Source organism: Corythoichthys intestinalis, chromosome 7, assembly GCF_030265065.1.
Source record: "Corythoichthys intestinalis isolate RoL2023-P3 chromosome 7, ASM3026506v1, whole genome shotgun sequence".
NCBI lineage: Eukaryota > Metazoa > Chordata > Actinopteri > Syngnathiformes > Syngnathidae > Corythoichthys > Corythoichthys intestinalis.
In genome coordinates this window covers 866,244-890,172 of record NC_080401.1, presented here as the reverse complement: position 1 = coordinate 890,172, position 23,929 = coordinate 866,244, and positions in this window count along the sequence as shown.

Here is a 23,929-nt window from a genome sequence, read left to right as displayed (position 1 = left end):
TCTCACTGTGAAAAGGCTTAAATGACTTTTTTAATTAAGTTTGAGGATTGCGCTCAAACAAAATTTCCTAGAACAAAATTTTCAAATGTAACTACTAGATTGTGATACAATACACTATTGGGTGAAGTTTGGTTGACTTCTGCGCAGCGGTTTGGGAGTTAACATCAAAATTACATTTCTCGGCCATATCGCATAGATCTCACTGTGAAAAGGCTTAAATGGCTTTTTTGACCTAAGTTTGAGGATTGCGCTCAAATCAAATGTCCTATAACCAAATTTCCACACGTAACTACTAGATTGTGATACAATACACTAATGGGTGAAGTTTGGTTGACTTCTGCGCAGCGGTTTGGGAGTTAACATCAAAATTACATTTCTCGGCCATATCGCATAGATCTCACTGTGAAAAGGCTTAAATGACTTTTTTAATTAAGTTTGATGATTGCGTTCAAACAAAATGTCCTAGAACAAAATTTTTAAATGTAACTACTAGATTGTGATACAATACACTATTGGGTGAAGTTTGGTTGACTTCTGCGCAGCGGTTTGGGAGTTAACATCAAAATTACATTTCTCGGCCATATCGCATAGATCTCACTGTGAAAAGGCTTAAATGGCTTTTTTGACCTATGTTTGAGGATTGCGCTCAAATCAAATGTCCTAGAACCAAATTTCCACATGTAACTACTAGATTGTGATAAAATACACTAATGGGTGAAGTTTGGTTGACTTCTGCGCAGCGGTTTGGGAGTTAACATCAAAATTACATTTCTCGGCCATATCGCATAGATCTCACTGTGAAAAGGCTTAAATGACTTTTTTAATTAAGTTTGATGATTGCGTTCATACAAAATGTCCTAGAACAAAATTTTCAAATGTAACTACTAGAATGTGATACAATACACTATTGGGTGAAGTTTGGTTGACTTCTGCGCAGCGGTTTGGGAGTTAACATCAAAATTACATTTCTCGGCCATATCGCATAGATCTCACTGTGAAAAGGCTTAAATGGCTTTTTTGACCTAAGTTTGAGGATTGCGCTCAAATCAAATGTCCTATAACCAAATTTCCACATGTAACTACTAGATTGTGATACAATACACTAATGGGTGAAGTTTGGTTGACTTCTGCGCAGCGGTTTGGGAGTTAACATCAAAATTACATTTCTCGGCCATATCGCATAGATCTCACTGTGAAAAGGCTTAAATGACTTTTTTAATTAAGTTTGATGATTGCGCTCAAACAAAATTTCCTAGAACAAAATTTTCAAATGTAACTACTAGATTGTGATACAATACACTATTGGGTGAAGTTTGGTTGACTTCTGCGCAGCGGTTTGGGAGTTAACATCAAAATTACATTTCTCGGCCATATCGCATAGATCTCACTGTGAAAAGGCTTAAATGACTTTTTTAATTAAGTTTGATGATTGCGTTCAAACAAAATGTCCTAGAACAAAATTTTCAAATGTAACTACTAGATTGTGATACAATACACTATTGGGTGAAGTTTGGTTGACTTCTGCGCAGCGGTTTGGGAGTTAACATCAAAATTACATTTCTCGGCCATATCGCATAGATCTCACTGTGAAAAGGCTTAAATGGCTTTTTTGACCTAAGTTTGAGGATTGCGCTCAAACAAAATGTCCTAGAACAAAATTTTCAAATGTAACTACTAGATTGTGATACAATACACTATTGGGTGAAGTTTGGTTGACTTCTGCGCAGCGGTTTGGGAGTTAACATCAAAATTACATTTCTCGGCCATATCGCATAGATCTCACTGTGAAAAGGCTTAAATGACTTTTTTAATTAAGTTTGATGATTGCGTTCAAACAAAATGTCCTAGAACAAAATTTTTAAATGTAACTACTAGATTGTGATACAATACACTATTGGGTGAAGTTTGGTTGACTTCTGCGCAGCGGTTTGGGAGTTAACATCAAAATTACATTTCTCGGCCATATCGCATAGATCTCACTGTGAAAAGGCTTAAATGGCTTTTTTGACCTAAGTTTGAGGATTGCGCTCAAATCAAATGTCCTAGAACCAAATTTCCACATGTAACTACTAGATTGTGATAAAATACACTAATGGGTGAAGTTTGGTTGACTTCTGCGCAGCGGTTTGGGAGTTAACATCAAAATTACATTTCTCGGCCATATCGCATAGATCTCACTGTGAAAAGGCTTAAATGACTTTTTTAATTAAGTTTGATGATTGCGCTCAAACAAAATTTCCTAGAACAAAATTTTCAAATGTAACTACTAGATTGTGATACAATACACTATTGGGTGAAGTTTGGTTGACTTCTGCGCAGCGGTTTGGGAGTTAACATCAAAATTACATTTCTCGGCCATATCGCATAGATCTCACTGTGAAAAGGCTTAAATGACTTTTTTAATTAAGTTTGATGATTGCGTTCAAACAAAATGTCCTAGAACAAAATTTCAAATGTAACTACTAGATTGTGATACAATACACTATTGGGTGAAGTTTGGTTGACTTCTGCGCAGCGGTTTGGGAGTTAACATCAAAATTACATTTCTCGGCCATATCGCATAGATCTCACTGTGAAAAGGCTTAAATGGCTTTTTTGACCTAAGTTTGAGGATTGCGCTCAAATCAAATGTCCTAGAACCAAATTTCCACATGTAACTACTAGATTGTGATAAAATACACTAATGGGTGAAGTTTGGTTGACTTCTGCGCAGCGGTTTGGGAGTTAACATAAAAATTACATTTCTCGGCCATATCGCATAGATCTCACTGTGAAAAGGCTTAAATGACTTTTTTAATTAAGTTTGATGATTGCGCTCAAACAAAATTTCCTAGAACAAAATTTTCAAATGTAACTACTAGATTGTGATACAATACACTATTGGGTGAAGTTTGGTTGACTTCTGCGCAGCGGTTTGGGAGTTAACATCAAAATTACATTTCTCGGCCATATCGCATAGATCTCACTGTGAAAAGGCTTAAATGGCTTTTTTGACCTAAGTTTGAGGATTGCGCTCAAATCAAATGTCCTATAACCAAATTTCCACACGTAACTACTAGATTGTGATACAATACACTAATGGGTGAAGTTTGGTTGACTTCTGCGCAGCGGTTTGGGAGTTAACATCAAAATTACATTTCTCGGCCATATCGCATAGATCTCACTGTGAAAAGGCTTAAATGACTTTTTTAATTAAGTTTGATGATTGCGTTCAAACAAAATGTCCTAGAACAAAATTTTTAAATGTAACTACTAGATTGTGATACAATACACTATTGGGTGAAGTTTGGTTGACTTCTGCGCAGCGGTTTGGGAGTTAACATCAAAATTACATTTCTCGGCCATATCGCATAGATCTCACTGTGAAAAGGCTTAAATGGCTTTTTTGACCTAAGTTTGAGGATTGCGCTCAAATCAAATGTCCTAGAACCAAATTTCCACATGTAACTACTAGATTGTGATAAAATACACTAATGGGTGAAGTTTGGTTGACTTCTGCGCAGCGGTTTGGGAGTTAACATCAAAATTACATTTCTCGGCCATATCGCATAGATCTCACTGTGAAAAGGCTTAAATGACTTTTTTAATTAAGTTTGATGATTGCGCTCAAACAAAATTTCCCAGAACAAAATTTTCAAATGTAACTACTAGATTGTGATACAATACACTATTGGGTGAAGTTTGGTTGACTTCTGCGCAGCGGTTTGGGAGTTAACATCAAAATTACATTTCTCGGCCATATCGCATAGATCTCACTGTGAAAAGGCTTAAATGACTTTTTTAATTAAGTTTGATGATTGCGTTCATACAAAATGTCCTAGAACAAAATTTTCAAATGTAACTACTAGAATGTGATACAATACACTATTGGGTGAAGTTTGGTTGACTTCTGCGCAGCGGTTTGGGAGTTAACATCAAAATTACATTTCTCGGCCATATCGCATAGATCTCACTGTGAAAAGGCTTAAATGGCTTTTTTGACCTAAGTTTGAGGATTGCGCTCAAATCAAATGTCCTAGAACCAAATTTCCACATGTAACTACTAGATTGTGATAAAATACACTAATGGGTGAAGTTTGGTTGACTTCTGCGCAGCGGTTTGGGAGTTAACATCAAAATTACATTTCTCGGCCATATCGCATAGATCTCACTGTGAAAAGGCTTAAATGACTTTTTTAATTAAGTTTGATGATTGCGCTCAAACAAAATTTCCTAGAACAAAATTTTCAAATGTAACTACTAGATTGTGATACAATACACTATTGGGTGAAGTTTGGTTGACTTCTGCGCAGCGGTTTGGGAGTTAACATCAAAATTACATTTCTCGGCCATATCGCATAGATCTCACTGTGAAAAGGCTTAAATGGCTTTTTTGACCTAAGTTTGAGGATTGCGCTCAAATCAAATGTCCTATAACCAAATTTCCACATGTAACTACTAGATTGTGATACAATACACTAATGGGTGAAGTTTGGTTGACTTCTGCGCAGCGGTTTGGGAGTTAACATCAAAATTACATTTCTCGGCCATATCGCATAGATCTCACTGTGAAAAGGCTTAAATGACTTTTTTAATTAAGTTTGATGATTGCGTTCAAACAAAATGTCCTAGAACAAAATTTTTAAATGTAACTACTAGATTGTGATACAATACACTATTGGGTGAAGTTTGGTTGACTTCTGCGCAGCGGTTTGGGAGTTAACATCAAAATTACATTTCTCGGCCATATCGCATAGATCTCACTGTGAAAAGGCTTAAATGGCTTTTTTGACCTAAGTTTGAGGATTGCGCTCAAATCAAATGTCCTAGAACCAAATTTCCACATGTAACTACTAGATTGTGATAAAATACACTAATGGGTGAAGTTTGGTTGACTTCTGCGCAGCGGTTTGGGAGTTAACATCAAAATTACAATTCTCGGCCATATCGCATAGATCTCACTGTGAAAAGGCTTAAATGACTTTTTTAATTAAGTTTGATGATTGCGCTCAAACAAAATTTCCTAGAACAAAATTTTCAAATGTAACTACTAGATTGTGATACAATACACTATTGGGTGAAGTTTGGTTGACTTCTGCGCAGCGGTTTGGGAGTTAACATCAAAATTACATTTCTCGGCCATATCGCATAGATCTCACTGTGAAAAGGCTTAAATGACTTTTTTAATTAAGTTTGATGATTGCGTTCAAACAAAATGTCCTAGAACAAAATTTTCAAATGTAACTACTAGATTGTGATACAATACACTAATGGGTGAAGTTTGGTTGACTTCTGCGCAGCGGTTTGGGAGTTAACATCAAAATTACATTTCTCGGCCATATCGCATAGATCTCACTGTGAAAAGGCTTAAATGACTTTTTTAATTAAGTTTGATGATTGCGTTCAAACAAAATGTCCTAGAACAAAATTTTCAAATGTAACTACTAGATTGTGATACAATACACTATTGGGTGAAGTTTGGTTGACTTCTGCGCAGCGGTTTGGGAGTTAACATCAAAATTACATTTCTCGGCCATATCGCATAGATCTCACTGTGAAAAGGCTTAAATGGCTTTTTTGACCTAAGTTTGAGGATTGCGCTCAAACCAAATGTCCTAGAACAAAATTTTCAAATGTAACTACTAGAATGTGATACAATACACTATTGGGTGAAGTTTGGTTGACTTCTGCGCAGCGGTTTGGGAGTTAACATCAAAATTACATTTCTCGGCCATATCGCATAGATCTCACTGTGAAAAGGCTTAAATGGCTTTTTTGACCTAAGTTTGAGGATTGCGCTCAAATCAAATGTCCTAGAACCAAATTTCCACATGTAACTACTAGATTGTGATAAAATACACTAATGGGTGAAGTTTGGTTGACTTCTGCGCAGCGGTTTGGGAGTTAACATAAAAATTACATTTCTCGGCCATATCGCATAGATCTCACTGTGAAAAGGCTTAAATGACTTTTTTAATTAAGTTTGATGATTGCGCTCAAACAAAATTTCCTAGAACAAAATTTTCAAATGTAACTACTAGATTGTGATACAATACACTATTGGGTGAAATTTGGTTGACTTCTGCGCAGCGGTTTGGGAGTTAACATCAAAATTACATTTCTCGGCCATATCGCATAGATCTCACTGTGAAAAGGCTTAAATGGCTTTTTTGACCTAAGTTTGAGGATTGCGCTCAAATCAAATGTCCTATAACCAAATTTCCACATGTAACTACTAGATTGTGATACAATACACTAATGGGTGAAGTTTGGTTGACTTCTGCGCAGCGGTTTGGGAGTTAACATCAAAATTACATTTCTCGGCCATATCGCATAGATCTCACTGTGAAAAGGCTTAAATGACTTTTTTAATTAAGTTTGATGATTGCGTTCAAACAAAATGTCCTAGAACAAAATTTTTAAATGTAACTACTAGATTGTGATACAATACACTATTGGGTGAAGTTTGGTTGACTTCTGCGCAGCGGTTTGGGAGTTAACATCAAAATTACATTTCTCGGCCATATCGCATAGATCTCACTGTGAAAAGGCTTAAATGGCTTTTTTGACCTAAGTTTGAGGATTGCGCTCAAATCAAATGTCCTAGGACCAAATTTCCACATGTAACTACTAGATTGTGATAAAATACACTAATGTGTGAAGTTTGGTTGACTTCTGCGCAGCGGTTTGGGAGTTAACATCAAAATTACATTTCTCGGCCATATCGCATAGATCTCACTGTGAAAAGGCTTAAATGACTTTTTTAATTAAGTTTGATGATTGCGCTCAAACAAAATTTCCTAGAACAAAATTTTCAAATGTAACTACTAGATTGTGATACAATACACTATTGGGTGAAGTTTGGTTGACTTCTGCGCAGCGGTTTGGGAGTTAACATCAAAATTACATTTCTCGGCCATATCGCATAGATCTCACTGTGAAAAGGCTTAAATGACTTTTTTAATTAAGTTTGATGATTGCGTTCAAACAAAATGTCCTAGAACAAAATTTTCAAATGTAACTACTAGATTGTGATACAATACACTATTGGGTGAAGTTTGGTTGACTTCTGCGCAGCGGTTTGGGAGTTAACATCAAAATTACATTTCTCGGCCATATCGCATAGATCTCACTGTGAAAAGGCTTAAATGGCTTTTTTGACCTAAGTTTGAGGATTGCGCTCAAATCAAATGTCCTAGAACCAAATTTCCACATGTAACTACTAGATTGTGATAAAATACACTAATGGGTGAAGTTTGGTTGACTTCTGCGCAGCGGTTTGGGAGTTAACATCAAAATTACATTTCTCGGCCATATCGCATAGATCTCACTGTGAAAAGGCTTAAATGACTTTTTTAATTAAGTTTGATGATTGCATTCAAACAAAATGTCCTAGAACAAAATTTTCAAATGTAACTACTAGATTGTGATACAATACACTATTGGGTGAAGTTTGGTTGACTTCTGCGCAGCGGTTTGGGAGTTAACATCAAAATTACATTTCTCGGCCATATCGCATAGATCTCACTGTGAAAAGGCTTAAATGGCTTTTTTGACCTAAGTTTGAGGATTGCGCTCAAATCAAATGTCCTAGAACCAAATTTCCACATGTAACTACTAGATTGTGATACAATACACTAATGGGTGAAGTTTGGTTTACTTCTGCGCAGCGGTTTGGGAGTTAACATCAAAATTACATTTCTCGGCCATATCGCATAGATCTCACTGTGAAAAGGCTTAAATGGCTTTTTTGACCTAAGTTTAATAATTGCGCTCAAACCAAATGTCCTAGAACGAAATTTTAAAATGTAACTACTAGAATGTGATACAATACACTATTGGGTGAAGTTTGGTTGACTTCTGCGCAGCGGTTTGGGAGTTAACATCAAAATTACATTTCTCGGCCATATCGCATAGATCTCACTGTGAAAAGGCTTAAATGGCTTTTTTGACCTAAGTTTGAGGATTGCGCTCAAATCAAATGTCCTAGAACCAAATTTCCACATGTAACTACTAGATTGTGATACAATACACTATTGGGTGAAGTTTGGTTGACTTCTGCGCAGCGGTTTGGGAGTTAACATCAAAATTACATTTCTCGGCCATATCGCATAGATCTCACTGTGAAAAGGCTTAAATGGCTTTTTTGACCTAAGTTTAAAGATTGCGCTCAAACCAAATGTCCTAGAACGAAATTTTCAAATGTAACTACTAGATTGTGATACAATACACTAATGGGTGAAGTTTGGTTGACTTCTGCGCAGCGGTTTGGGAGTTAACATCAAAATTACATTTCTCGGCCATATCGCATAGATCTCACTGTGAAAAGGCTTAAATGGCTTTTTTGACCTAAGTTTGAGGATTACGCTCAAATCAAATGTCCTATAACCAAATTTCCACATGTAACTACTAGATTGTGATACAATACACTAATGGGTGAAGTTTGGTTGACTTCTGCGCAGCGGTTTGGGAGTGAACATCAAAATTACATTTCTCGGCCATATCGCATAGATCTCACTGTGAAAAGGCTTAAATGGCTTTTTTGACCTAAGTTTGAGGATTGCGCTCAAACAAAATGTCCTATAACCAAATTTCTACACGTAACTACTAGATTGTGATACAATACACTAATGGGTGAAGTTTGGTTGACTTCTGCGCAGCGGTTTGGGAGTTAACATCAAAATTACATTTCTCGGCCATATCGCATAGATCTCACTGTGAAAAGGCTTAAATGACTTTTTTAATTAAGTTTGATGATTGCGTTCAAACAAAATGTCCTAGAACAAAATTTTTAAATGTAACTACTATATTGTGATACAATACACTATTGGGTGAAGTTTGGTTGACTTCTGCGCAGCGGTTTGGGAGTTAACATCAAAATTACATTTCTCGGCCATATCGCATAGATCTCACTGTGAAAAGGCTTAAATGGCTTTTTTGACCTAAGTTTGAGGATTGCGCTCAAATCAAATGTCCTAGAACCAAATTTCCACATGTAACTACTAGATTGTGATAAAATACACTAATGGGTGAAGTTTGGTTGACTTCTGCGCAGCGGTTTGGGAGTTAACATCAAAATTACATTTCTCGGCCATATCGCATAGATCTCACTGTGAAAAGGCTTAAATGACTTTTTTAATTAAGTTTGATGATTGCGCTCAAACAAAATTTCCTAGAACAAAATTTTCAAATGTAACTACTAGATTGTGATACAATACACTATTGGGTGAAGTTTGGTTGACTTCTGCGCAGCGGTTTGGGAGTTAACATCAAAATTACATTTCTCGGCCATATCGCATAGATCTCACTGTGAAAAGGCTTAAATGACTTTTTTAATTAAGTTTGATGATTGCGTTCATACAAAATGTCCTAGAACAAAATTTTCAAATGTAACTACTAGAATGTGATACAATACACTATTGGGTGAAGTTTGGTTGACTTCTGCGCAGCGGTTTGGGAGTTAACATCAAAATTACATTTCTCGGCCATATCGCATAGATCTCACTGTGAAAAGGCTTAAATGGCTTTTTTGACCTAAGTTTGAGGATTGCGCTCAAATCAAATGTCCTAGAACCAAATTTCCACATGTAACTACTAGATTGTGATAAAATACACTAATGGGTGAAGTTTGGTTGACTTCTGCGCAGCGGTTTGGGAGTTAACATCAAAATTACATTTCTCGGCCATATCGCATAGATCTCACTGTGAAAAGGCTTAAATGACTTTTTTAATTAAGTTTGATGATTGCGCTCAAACAAAATTTCCTAGAACAAAATTTTCAAATGTAACTACTAGATTGTGATACAATACACTATTGGGTGAAGTTTGGTTGACTTCTGCTCAGCGGTTTGGGAGTTAACATCAAAATTACATTTCTCGGCCATATCGCATAGATCTCACTGTGAAAAGGCTTAAATGGCTTTTTTGACCTAAGTTTGAGGATTGCGCTCAAATCAAATGTCCTATAACCAAATTTCCACATGTAACTACTAGATTGTGATACAATACACTAATGGGTGAAGTTTGGTTGACTTCTGCGCAGCGGTTTGGGAGTTAACATCAAAATTACATTTCTCGGCCATATCGCATAGATCTCACTGTGAAAAGGCTTAAATGACTTTTTTAATTAAGTTTGATGATTGCGTTCAAACAAAATGTCCTAGAACAAAATTTTTAAATGTAACTACTAGATTGTGATACAATACACTATTGGGTGAAGTTTGGTTGACTTCTGCGCAGCGGTTTGGGAGTTAACATCAAAATTACATTTCTCGGCCATATCGCATAGATCTCACTGTGAAAAGGCTTAAATGGCTTTTTTGACCTAAGTTTGAGGATTGCGCTCAAATCAAATGTCCTAGAACCAAATTTCCACATGTAACTACTAGATTGTGATAAAATACACTAATGGGTGAAGTTTGGTTGACTTCTGCGCAGCGGTTTGGGAGTTAACATCAAAATTACAATTCTCGGCCATATCGCATAGATCTCACTGTGAAAAGGCTTAAATGACTTTTTTAATTAAGTTTGATGATTGCGCTCAAACAAAATTTCCTAGAACAAAATTTTCAAATGTAACTACTAGATTGTGATACAATACACTATTGGGTGAAGTTTGGTTGACTTCTGCGCAGCGGTTTGGGAGTTAACATCAAAATTACATTTCTCGGCCATATCGCATAGATCTCACTGTGAAAAGGCTTAAATGACTTTTTTAATTAAGTTTGATGATTGCGTTCAAACAAAATGTCCTAGAACAAAATTTTTAAATGTAACTACTAGATTGTGATACAATACACTATTGGGTGAAGTTTGGTTGACTTCTGCGCAGCGGTTTGGGAGTTAACATCAAAATTACATTTCTCGGCCATATCGCATAGATCTCACTGTGAAAAGGCTTAAATGGCTTTTTTGACCTAAGTTTGAGGATTGCGCTCAAATCAAATGTCCTAGAACCAAATTTCCACATGTAACTACTAGATTGTGATAAAATACACTAATGGGTGAAGTTTGGTTGACTTCTGCGCAGCGGTTTGGGAGTTAACATCAAAATTACAATTCTCGGCCATATCGCATAGATCTCACTGTGAAAAGGCTTAAATGACTTTTTTAATTAAGTTTGATGATTGCGCTCAAACAAAATTTCCTAGAACAAAATTTTCAAATGTAACTACTAGATTGTGATACAATACACTATTGGGTGAAGTTTGGTTGACTTCTGCGCAGCGGTTTGGGAGTTAACATCAAAATTACATTTCTCGGCCATATCGCATAGATCTCACTGTGAAAAGGCTTAAATGACTTTTTTAATTAAGTTTGATGATTGCGTTCAAACAAAATGTCCTAGAACAAAATTTTCAAATGTAACTACTAGATTGTGATACAATACACTATTGGGTGAAGTTTGGTTGACTTCTGCGCAGCGGTTTGGGAGTTAACATCAAAATTACATTTCTCGGCCATATCGCATAGATCTCACTGTGAAAAGGCTTAAATGACTTTTTTAATTAAGTTTGATGATTGCGCTCAAACAAAATTTCCTAGAACAAAATTTTCAAATGTAACTACTAGATTGTGATACAATACACTATTGGGTGAAGTTTGGTTGACTTCTGCGCAGCGGTTTGGGAGTTAACATCAAAATTACATTTCTCGGCCATATCGCATAGATCTCACTGTGAAAAGGCTTAAATGGCTTTTTTGACCTAAGTTTGAGGATTGCGCTCAAATCAAATGTCCTATAACCAAATTTCCACATGTAACTACTAGATTGTGATACAATACACTAATGGGTGAAGTTTGGTTGACTTCTGCGCAGCGGTTTGGGAGTTAACATCAAAATTACATTTCTCGGCCATATCGCATAGATCTCACTGTGAAAAGGCTTAAATGACTTTTTTAATTAAGTTTGATGATTGCGTTCAAACAAAATGTCCTAGAACAAAATTTTTAAATGTAACTACTAGATTGTGATACAATACACTATTGGGTGAAGTTTGGTTGACTTCTGCGCAGCGGTTTGGGAGTTAACATCAAAATTACATTTCTCGGCCATATCGCATAGATCTCACTGTGAAAAGGCTTAAATGGCTTTTTTGACCTAAGTTTGAGGATTGCGCTCAAATCAAATGTCCTAGGACCAAATTTCCACATGTAACTACTAGATTGTGATAAAATACACTAATGTGTGAAGTTTGGTTGACTTCTGCGCAGCGGTTTGGGAGTTAACATCAAAATTACATTTCTCGGCCATATCGCATAGATCTCACTGTGAAAAGGCTTAAATGACTTTTTTAATTAAGTTTGATGATTGCGCTCAAACAAAATTTCCTAGAACAAAATTTTCAAATGTAACTACTAGATTGTGATACAATACACTATTGGGTGAAGTTTGGTTGACTTCTGCGCAGCGGTTTGGGAGTTAACATCAAAATTACATTTCTCGGCCATATCGCATAGATCTCACTGTGAAAAGGCTTAAATGACTTTTTTAATTAAGTTTGATGATTGCGTTCAAACAAAATGTCCTAGAACAAAATTTTCAAATGTAACTACTAGATTGTGATACAATACACTATTGGGTGAAGTTTGGTTGACTTCTGCGCAGCGGTTTGGGAGTTAACATCAAAATTACATTTCTCGGCCATATCGCATAGATCTCACTGTGAAAAGGCTTAAATGGCTTTTTTGACCTAAGTTTGAGGATTGCGCTCAAATCAAATGTCCTAGAACCAAATTTCCACATGTAACTACTAGATTGTGATAAAATACACTAATGGGTGAAGTTTGGTTGACTTCTGCGCAGCGGTTTGGGAGTTAACATCAAAATTACATTTCTCGGCCATATCGCATAGATCTCACTGTGAAAAGGCTTAAATGACTTTTTTAATTAAGTTTGATGATTGCATTCAAACAAAATGTCCTAGAACAAAATTTTCAAATGTAACTACTAGATTGTGATACAATACACTATTGGGTGAAGTTTGGTTGACTTCTGCGCAGCGGTTTGGGAGTTAACATCAAAATTACATTTCTCGGCCATATCGCATAGATCTCACTGTGAAAAGGCTTAAATGGCTTTTTTGACCTAAGTTTGAGGATTGCGCTCAAATCAAATGTCCTAGAACCAAATTTCCACATGTAACTACTAGATTGTGATACAATACACTAATGGGTGAAGTTTGGTTTACTTCTGCGCAGCGGTTTGGGAGTTAACATCAAAATTACATTTCTCGGCCATATCGCATAGATCTCACTGTGAAAAGGCTTAAATGGCTTTTTTGACCTAAGTTTAATAATTGCGCTCAAACCAAATGTCCTAGAACGAAATTTTAAAATGTAACTACTAGAATGTGATACAATACACTATTGGGTGAAGTTTGGTTGACTTCTGCGCAGCGGTTTGGGAGTTAACATCAAAATTACATTTCTCGGCCATATCGCATAGATCTCACTGTGAAAAGGCTTAAATGGCTTTTTTGACCTAAGTTTGAGGATTGCGCTCAAATCAAATGTCCTAGAACCAAATTTCCACATGTAACTACTAGATTGTGATACAATACACTATTGGGTGAAGTTTGGTTGACTTCTGCGCAGCGGTTTGGGAGTTAACATCAAAATTACATTTCTCGGCCATATCGCATAGATCTCACTGTGAAAAGGCTTAAATGGCTTTTTTGACCTAAGTTTAAAGATTGCGCTCAAACCAAATGTCCTAGAACGAAATTTTCAAATGTAACTACTAGATTGTGATACAATACACTAATGGGTGAAGTTTGGTTGACTTCTGCGCAGCGGTTTGGGAGTTAACATCAAAATTACATTTCTCGGCCATATCGCATAGATCTCACTGTGAAAAGGCTTAAATGGCTTTTTTGACCTAAGTTTGAGGATTACGCTCAAATCAAATGTCCTATAACCAAATTTCCACATGTAACTACTAGATTGTGATACAATACACTAATGGGTGAAGTTTGGTTGACTTCTGCGCAGCGGTTTGGGAGTGAACATCAAAATTACATTTCTCGGCCATATCGCATAGATCTCACTGTGAAAAGGCTTAAATGGCTTTTTTGACCTAAGTTTGAGGATTGCGCTCAAACAAAATGTCCTATAACCAAATTTCTACACGTAACTACTAGATTGTGATACAATACACTAATGGGTGAAGTTTGGTTGACTTCTGCGCAGCGGTTTGGGAGTTAACATCAAAATTACATTTCTCGGCCATATCGCATAGATCTCACTGTGAAAAGGCTTAAATGACTTTTTTAATTAAGTTTGATGATTGCGTTCAAACAAAATGTCCTAGAACAAAATTTTTAAATGTAACTACTATATTGTGATACAATACACTATTGGGTGAAGTTTGGTTGACTTCTGCGCAGCGGTTTGGGAGTTAACATCAAAATTACATTTCTCGGCCATATCGCATAGATCTCACTGTGAAAAGGCTTAAATGGCTTTTTTGACCTAAGTTTGAGGATTGCGCTCAAATCAAATGTCCTAGAACCAAATTTCCACATGTAACTACTAGATTGTGATAAAATACACTAATGGGTGAAGTTTGGTTGACTTCTGCGCAGCGGTTTGGGAGTTAACATCAAAATTACATTTCTCGGCCATATCGCATAGATCTCACTGTGAAAAGGCTTAAATGACTTTTTTAATTAAGTTTGATGATTGCGCTCAAACAAAATTTCCTAGAACAAAATTTTCAAATGTAACTACTAGATTGTGATACAATACACTATTGGGTGAAGTTTGGTTGACTTCTGCGCAGCGGTTTGGGAGTTAACATCAAAATTACATTTCTCGGCCATATCGCATAGATCTCACTGTGAAAAGGCTTAAATGACTTTTTTAATTAAGTTTGATGATTGCGTTCATACAAAATGTCCTAGAACAAAATTTTCAAATGTAACTACTAGAATGTGATACAATACACTATTGGGTGAAGTTTGGTTGACTTCTGCGCAGCGGTTTGGGAGTTAACATCAAAATTACATTTCTCGGCCATATCGCATAGATCTCACTGTGAAAAGGCTTAAATGGCTTTTTTGACCTAAGTTTGAGGATTGCGCTCAAATCAAATGTCCTAGAACCAAATTTCCACATGTAACTACTAGATTGTGATAAAATACACTAATGGGTGAAGTTTGGTTGACTTCTGCGCAGCGGTTTGGGAGTTAACATCAAAATTACATTTCTCGGCCATATCGCATAGATCTCACTGTGAAAAGGCTTAAATGACTTTTTTAATTAAGTTTGATGATTGCGTTCATACAAAATGTCCTAGAACAAAATTTTCAAATGTAACTACTAGAATGTGATACAATACACTATTGGGTGAAGTTTGGTTGACTTCTGCGCAGCGGTTTGGGAGTTAACATCAAAATTACATTTCTCGGCCATATCGCATAGATCTCACTGTGAAAAGGCTTAAATGACTTTTTTAATTAAGTTTGATGATTGCGTTCAAACAAAATGTCCTAGAACAAAATTTTTAAATGTAACTACTAGATTGTGATACAATACACTATTGGGTGAAGTTTGGTTGACTTCTGCGCAGCGGTTTGGGAGTTAACATCAAAATTACATTTCTCGGCCATATCGCATAGATCTCACTGTGAAAAGGCTTAAATGGCTTTTTTGACCTAAGTTTGAGGATTGCGCTCAAATCAAATGTCCTAGGACCAAATTTCCACATGTAACTACTAGATTGTGATAAAATACACTAATGTGTGAAGTTTGGTTGACTTCTGCGCAGCGGTTTGGGAGTTAACATCAAAATTACATTTCTCGGCCATATCGCATAGATCTCACTGTGAAAAGGCTTAAATGACTTTTTTAATTAAGTTTGATGATTGCGCTCAAACAAAATTTCCTAGAACAAAATTTTCAAATGTAACTACTAGATTGTGATACAATACACTATTGGGTGAAGTTTGGTTGACTTCTGCGCAGCGGTTTGGGAGTTAACATCAAAATTACATTTCTCGGCCATATCGCATAGATCTCACTGTGAAAAGGCTTAAATGACTTTTTTAATTAAGTTTGATGATTGCGTTCAAACAAAATGTCCTAGAACAAAATTTTCAAATGTAACTACTAGATTGTGATACAATACACTATTGGGTGAAGTTTGGTTGACTTCTGCGCAGCGGTTTGGGAGTTAACATCAAAATTACATTTCTCGGCCATATCGCATAGATCTCACTGTGAAAAGGCTTAAATGGCTTTTTTGACCTAAGTTTGAGGATTGCGCTCAAATCAAATGTCCTAGAACCAAATTTCCACATGTAACTACTAGATTGTGATAAAATACACTAATGGGTGAAGTTTGGTTGACTTCTGCGCAGCGGTTTGGGAGTTAACATCAAAATTACATTTCTCGGCCATATCGCATAGATCTCACTGTGAAAAGGCTTAAATGACTTTTTTAATTAAGTTTGATGATTGCATTCAAACAAAATGTCCTAGAACAAAATTTTCAAATGTAACTACTAGATTGTGATACAATACACTATTGGGTGAAGTTTGGTTGACTTCTGCGCAGCGGTTTGGGAGTTAACATCAAAATTACATTTCTCGGCCATATCGCATAGATCTCACTGTGAAAAGGCTTAAATGGCTTTTTTGACCTAAGTTTGAGGATTGCGCTCAAATCAAATGTCCTAGAACCAAATTTCCACATGTAACTACTAGATTGTGATACAATACACTAATGGGTGAAGTTTGGTTTACTTCTGCGCAGCGGTTTGGGAGTTAACATCAAAATTACATTTCTCGGCCATATCGCATAGATCTCACTGTGAAAAGGCTTAAATGGCTTTTTTGACCTAAGTTTAATAATTGCGCTCAAACCAAATGTCCTAGAACGAAATTTTAAAATGTAACTACTAGAATGTGATACAATACACTATTGGGTGAAGTTTGGTTGACTTCTGCGCAGCGGTTTGGGAGTTAACATCAAAATTACATTTCTCGGCCATATCGCATAGATCTCACTGTGAAAAGGCTTAAATGGCTTTTTTGACCTAAGTTTGAGGATTGCGCTCAAATCAAATGTCCTAGAACCAAATTTCCACATGTAACTACTAGATTGTGATACAATACACTATTGGGTGAAGTTTGGTTGACTTCTGCGCAGCGGTTTGGGAGTTAACATCAAAATTACATTTCTCGGCCATATCGCATAGATCTCACTGTGAAAAGGCTTAAATGGCTTTTTTGACCTAAGTTTAAAGATTGCGCTCAAACCAAATGTCCTAGAACGAAATTTTCAAATGTAACTACTAGATTGTGATACAATACACTAATGGGTGAAGTTTGGTTGACTTCTGCGCAGCGGTTTGGGAGTTAACATCAAAATTACATTTCTCGGCCATATCGCATAGATCTCACTGTGAAAAGGCTTAAATGGCTTTTTTGACCTAAGTTTGAGGATTACGCTCAAATCAAATGTCCTATAACCAAATTTCCACATGTAACTACTAGATTGTGATACAATACACTAATGGGTGAAGTTTGGTTGACTTCTGCGCAGCGGTTTGGGAGTGAACATCAAAATTACATTTCTCGGCCATATCGCATAGATCTCACTGTGAAAAGGCTTAAATGGCTTTTTTGACCTAAGTTTGAGGATTGCGCTCAAACAAAATGTCCTATAACCAAATTTCTACACGTAACTACTAGATTGTGATACAATACACTAATGGGTGAAGTTTGGTTGACTTCTGCGCAGCGGTTTGGGAGTTAACATCAAAATTACATTTCTCGGCCATATCGCATAGATCTCACTGTGAAAAGGCTTAAATGACTTTTTTAATTAAGTTTGATGATTGCGTTCAAACAAAATGTCCTAGAACAAAATTTTTAAATGTAACTACTATATTGTGATACAATACACTATTGGGTGAAGTTTGGTTGACTTCTGCGCAGCGGTTTGGGAGTTAACATCAAAATTACATTTCTCGGCCATATCGCATAGATCTCACTGTGAAAAGGCTTAAATGGCTTTTTTGACCTAAGTTTGAGGATTGCGCTCAAATCAAATGTCCTAGAACCAAATTTCCACATGTAACTACTAGATTGTGATAAAATACACTAATGGGTGAAGTTTGGTTGACTTCTGCGCAGCGGTTTGGGAGTTAACATCAAAATTACATTTCTCGGCCATATCGCATAGATCTCACTGTGAAAAGGCTTAAATGACTTTTTTAATTAAGTTTGATGATTGCGCTCAAACAAAATTTCCTAGAACAAAATTTTCAAATGTAACTACTAGATTGTGATACAATACACTATTGGGTGAAGTTTGGTTGACTTCTGCGCAGCGGTTTGGGAGTTAACATCAAAATTACATTTCTCGGCCATATCGCATAGATCTCACTGTGAAAAGGCTTAAATGACTTTTTTAATTAAGTTTGATGATTGCGTTCATACAAAATGTCCTAGAACAAAATTTTCAAATGTAACTACTAGAATGTGATACAATACACTATTGGGTGAAGTTTGGTTGACTTCTGCGCAGCGGTTTGGGAGTTAACATCAAAATTACATTTCTCGGCCATATCGCATAGATCTCACTGTGAAAAGGCTTAAATGGCTTTTTTGACCTAAGTTTGAGGATTGCGCTCAAATCAAATGTCCTAGAACCAAATTTCCACATGTAACTACTAGATTGTGATAAAATACACTAATGGGTGAAGTTTGGTTGACTTCTGCGCAGCGGTTTGGGAGTTAACATCAAAATTACATTTCTCGGCCATATCGCATAGATCTCACTGTGAAAAGGCTTAAATGACTTTTTTAATTAAGTTTGATGATTGCGCTCAAACAAAATTTCCTAGAACAAAATTTTCAAATGTAACTACTAGATTGTGATACAATACACTATTGGGTGAAGTTTGGTTGACTTCTGCTCAGCGGTTTGGGAGTTAACATCAAAATTACATTTCTCGGCCATATCGCATAGATCTCACTGTGAAAAGGCTTAAATGGCTTTTTTGACCTAAGTTTGAGGATTGCGCTCAAATCAAATGTCCTATAACCAAATTTCCACATGTAACTACTAGATTGTGATACAATACACTAATGGGTGAAGTTTGTTTGACTTCTGCGCAGCGGTTTGGGAGTTAACATCAAAATTACATTTCTCGGCCATATCGCATAGATCTCACTGTGAAAAGGCTTAAATGACTTTTTTAATTAAGTTTGATGATTGCGTTCAAACAAAATGTCCTAGAACAAAATTTTTAAATGTAACTACTAGATTGTGATACAATACACTATTGGGTGAAGTTTGGTTGACTTCTGCGCAGCGGTTTGGGAGTTAACATCAAAATTACATTTCTCGGCCATATCGCATAGATCTCACTGTGAAAAGGCTTAAATGGCTTTTTTGACCTAAGTTTGAGGATTGCGCTCAAATCAAATGTCCTAGAACCAAATTTCCACATGTAACTACTAGATTGTGATAAAATACACTAATGGGTGAAGTTTGGTTGACTTCTGCGCAGCGGTTTGGGAGTTAACATCAAAATTACAATTCTCGGCCATATCGCATAGATCTCACTGTGAAAAGGCTTAAATGACTTTTTTAATTAAGTTTGATGATTGCGCTCAAACAAAATTTCCTAGAACAAAATTTTCAAATGTAACTACTAGATTGTGATACAATACACTATTGGGTGAAGTTTGGTTGACTTCTGCGCAGCGGTTTGGGAGTTAACATCAAAATTACATTTCTCGGCCATATCGCATAGATCTCACTGTGAAAAGGCTTAAATGACTTTTTTAATTAAGTTTGATGATTGCGTTCAAACAAAATGTCCTAGAACAAAATTTTCAAATGTAACTACTAGATTGTGATACAATACACTATTGGGTGAAGTTTGGTTGACTTCTGCGCAGCGGTTTGGGAGTTAACATCAAAATTACATTTCTCGGCCATATCGCATAGATCTCACTGTGAAAAGGCTTAAATGGCTTTTTTGACCTAAGTTTGAGGATTGCGCTCAAACAAAATGTCCTAGAACAAAATTTTTAAATGTAACTACTAGATTGTGATACAATACACTATTGGGTGAAGTTTGGTTGACTTCTGCGCAGCGGTTTGGGAGTTAACATCAAAATTACATTTCTCGGCCATATCGCATAGATCTCACTGTGAAAAGGCTTAAATGACTTTTTTAATTAAGTTTGATGATTGCGTTCAAACAAAATGTCCTAGAACAAAATTTTCAAATGTAACTACTAGATTGTGATACAATACACTATTGGGTGAAGTTTGGTTGACTTCTGCGCAGCGGTTTGGGAGTTAACATCAAAATTACATTTCTCGGCCATATCGCATAGATCTCACTGTGAAAAGGCTTAAATGGCTTTTTTGACCTAAGTTTGAGGATTGCGCTCAAACCAAATGTCCTAGAACGAAATTTTCAAATGTAACTACTAGAATGTGATACAATACACTATTGGGTGAAGTTTGGTTGACTTCTGCGCAGCGGTTTGGGAGTTAACATCAAAATTACATTTCTCGGCCATATCGCATAGATCTCACTGTGAAAAGGCTTAAATGGCTTTTTTGACCTAAGTTTGAGGATTGCGCTCAAATCAAATGTCCTAGAACCAAATTTCCACATGTAACTACTAGATTGTGATACAATACACTAATGGGTGAAGTTTGGTTTACTTCTGCGCAGCGGTTTGGGAGTTAACATCAAAATTACATTTCTCGGCCATATCGCATAGATCTCACTGTGAAAAGGCTTAAATGGCTTTTTTGACCTAAGTTTAATAATTGCGCTCAAACCAAATGTCCTAGAACGAAATTTTAAAATGTAACTACTAGAATGTGATACAATACACTATTGGGTGAAGTTTGGTTGACTTCTGCGCAGCGGTTTGGGAGTTAACATCAAAATTACATTTCTCGGCCATATCGCATAGATCTCACTGTGAAAAGGCTTAAATGGCTTTTTTGACCTAAGTTTGAGGATTGCGCTCAAATCAAATGTCCTAGAACCAAATTTCCACATGTAACTACTAGATTGTGATACAATACACTATTGGGTGAAGTTTGGTTGACTTCTGCGCAGCGGTTTGGGAGTTAACATCAAAATTACATTTCTCGGCCATATCGCATAGATCTCACTGTGAAAAGGCTTAAATGGCTTTTTTGACCTAAGTTTAAAGATTGCGCTCAAACCAAATGTCCTAGAACGAAATTTTCAAATGTAACTACTAGATTGTGATACAATACACTAATGGGTGAAGTTTGGTTGACTTCTGCGCAGCGGTTTGGGAGTTAACATAAAAATTACATTTCTCGGCCATATCGCATAGATCTCACTGTGAAAAGGCTTAAATGACTTTTTTAATTAAGTTTGATGATTGCGCTCAAACAAAATTTCCTAGAACAAAATTTTCAAATGTAACTACTAGATTGTGATACAATACACTATTGGGTGAAATTTGGTTGACTTCTGCGCAGCGGTTTGGGAGTTAACATCAAAATTACATTTCTCGGCCATATCGCATAGATCTCACTGTGAAAAGGCTTAAATGGCTTTTTTGACCTAAGTTTGAGGATTGCGCTCAAATCAAATGTCCTATAACCAAATTTCCACATGTAACTACTAGATTGTGATACAATACACTAATGGGTGAAGTTTGGTTGACTTCTGCGCAGCGGTTTGGGAGTTAACATCAAAATTACATTTCTCGGCCATATCGCATAGATCTCACTGTGAAAAGGCTTAAATGACTTTTTTAATTAAGTTTGATGATTGCGTTCAAATCAAATGTCCTAGAACCAAATTTCCACATGTAACTACTAGATTGTGATAAAATACACTAATGGGTGAAGTTTGGTTGACTTCTGCGCAGCGGTTTGGGAGTTAACATCAAAATTACATTTCTCGGCCATATCGCATAGATCTCACTGTGAAAAGGCTTAAATGACTTTTTTAATTAAGTTTGATGATTGCGCTCAAACAAAATTTCCTAGAAAAAAATTTTCAAATGTAACTACTAGATTGTGATACAATACACTATTGGGTGAAGTTTGGTTGACTTCTGCGCAGCGGTTTGGGAGTTAACATCAAAATTACATTTCTCGGCCATATCGCATAGATCTCACTGTGAAAAGGCTTAAATGGCTTTTTTGACCTAAGTTTGAGGATTGCGCTCAAATCAAATGTCCTATAACCAAATTTCCACATGTAACTACTAGATTGTGATACAATACACTAATGGGTGAAGTTTGGTTGACTTCTGCGCAGCGGTTTGGGAGTTAACATCAAAATTACATTTCTCGGCCATATCGCATAGATCTCACTGTGAAAAGGCTTAAATGACTTTTTTAATTAAGTTTGATGATTGCGTTCAAACAAAATGTCCTAGAACAAAATTTTCAAATGTAACTACTAGATTGTGATACAATACACTAATGGGTGAAGTTTGGTTGACTTCTGCGCAGCGGTTTGGGAGTTAACATCAAAATTACATTTCTCGGCCATATCGCATAGATCTCACTGTGAAAAGGCTTAAATGACTTTTTTAATTAAGTTTGATGATTGCATTCAAACAAAATGTCCTAGAACAAAATTTTCAAATGTAACTACTAGATTGTGATACAATACACTATTGGGTGAAGTTTGGTTGACTTCTGCGCAGCGGTTTGGGAGTTAACATCAAAATTACATTTCTCGGCCATATCGCATAGATCTCACTGTGAAAAGGCTTAAATGGCTTTTTTGACCTAAGTTTGAGGATTGCGCTCAAATCAAATGTCCTAGAACCAAATTTCCACATGTAACTACTAGATTGTGATACAATACACTAATGGGTGAAGTTTGGTTGACTTCTGCGCAGCGGTTTGGGAGTTAACATCAAAATTACATTTCTCGGCCATATCGCATAGATCTCACTGTGAAAAGGCTTAAATGGCTTTTTTGACCTAAGTTTAATAATTGCGCTCAAACCAAATGTCCTAGAACGAAATTTTAAAATGTAACTACTAGAATGTGATACAATACACTATTGGGTGAAGTTTGGTTGACTTCTGCGCAGCGGTTTGGGAGTTAACATCAAAATTACATTTCTCGGCCATATCGCATAGATCTCACTGTGAAAAGGCTTAAATGGCTTTTTTGACCTAAGTTTGAGGATTGCGCTCAAATCAAATGTCCTAGAACCAAATTTCCACATGTAACTACTAGATTGTGATACAATACACTAATGGGTGAAGTTTGGTTTACTTCTGCGCAGCGGTTTGGGAGTTAACATCAAAATTACATTTCTCGGCCATATCGCATAGATCTCACTGTGAAAAGGCTTAAATGGCTTTTTTGACCTAAGTTTAATAATTGCGCTCAAACCAAATGTCCTTGAACGAAATTTTAAAATGTAACTACTAGAATGTGATACAATACACTATTGGGTGAAGTTTGGTTGACTTCTGCGCAGCGGTTTGGGAGTTAACATCAAAATTACATTTCTCGGCCATATCGCATAGATCTCACTGTGAAAAGGCTTAAATGGCTTTTTTGACCTAAGTTTGAGGATTGCGCTCAAATCAAATGTCCTATAACCAAATTTCCACATGTAACTACTAGATTGTGATACAATACACTAATGGGTGAAGTTTGGTTGACTTCTGCGCAGCGGTTTGGGAGTTAACATCAAAATTACATTTCTCGGCCATATCGCATAGATCTCACTGTGAAAAGGCTTAAATGGCTTTTTTGACCTAAGTTTGAGGATTGCGCTCAAACAAAATGTCCTAGAACAAAATTTTCAAATGTAACTACTAGATTGTGATACAATACACTATTGGGTGAAGTTTGGTTGACTTCTGCGCAGCGGTTTGGGAGTTAACATCAAAATTACATTTCTCGGCCATATCGCATAGATCTCACTGTGAAAAGGCTTAAATGACTTT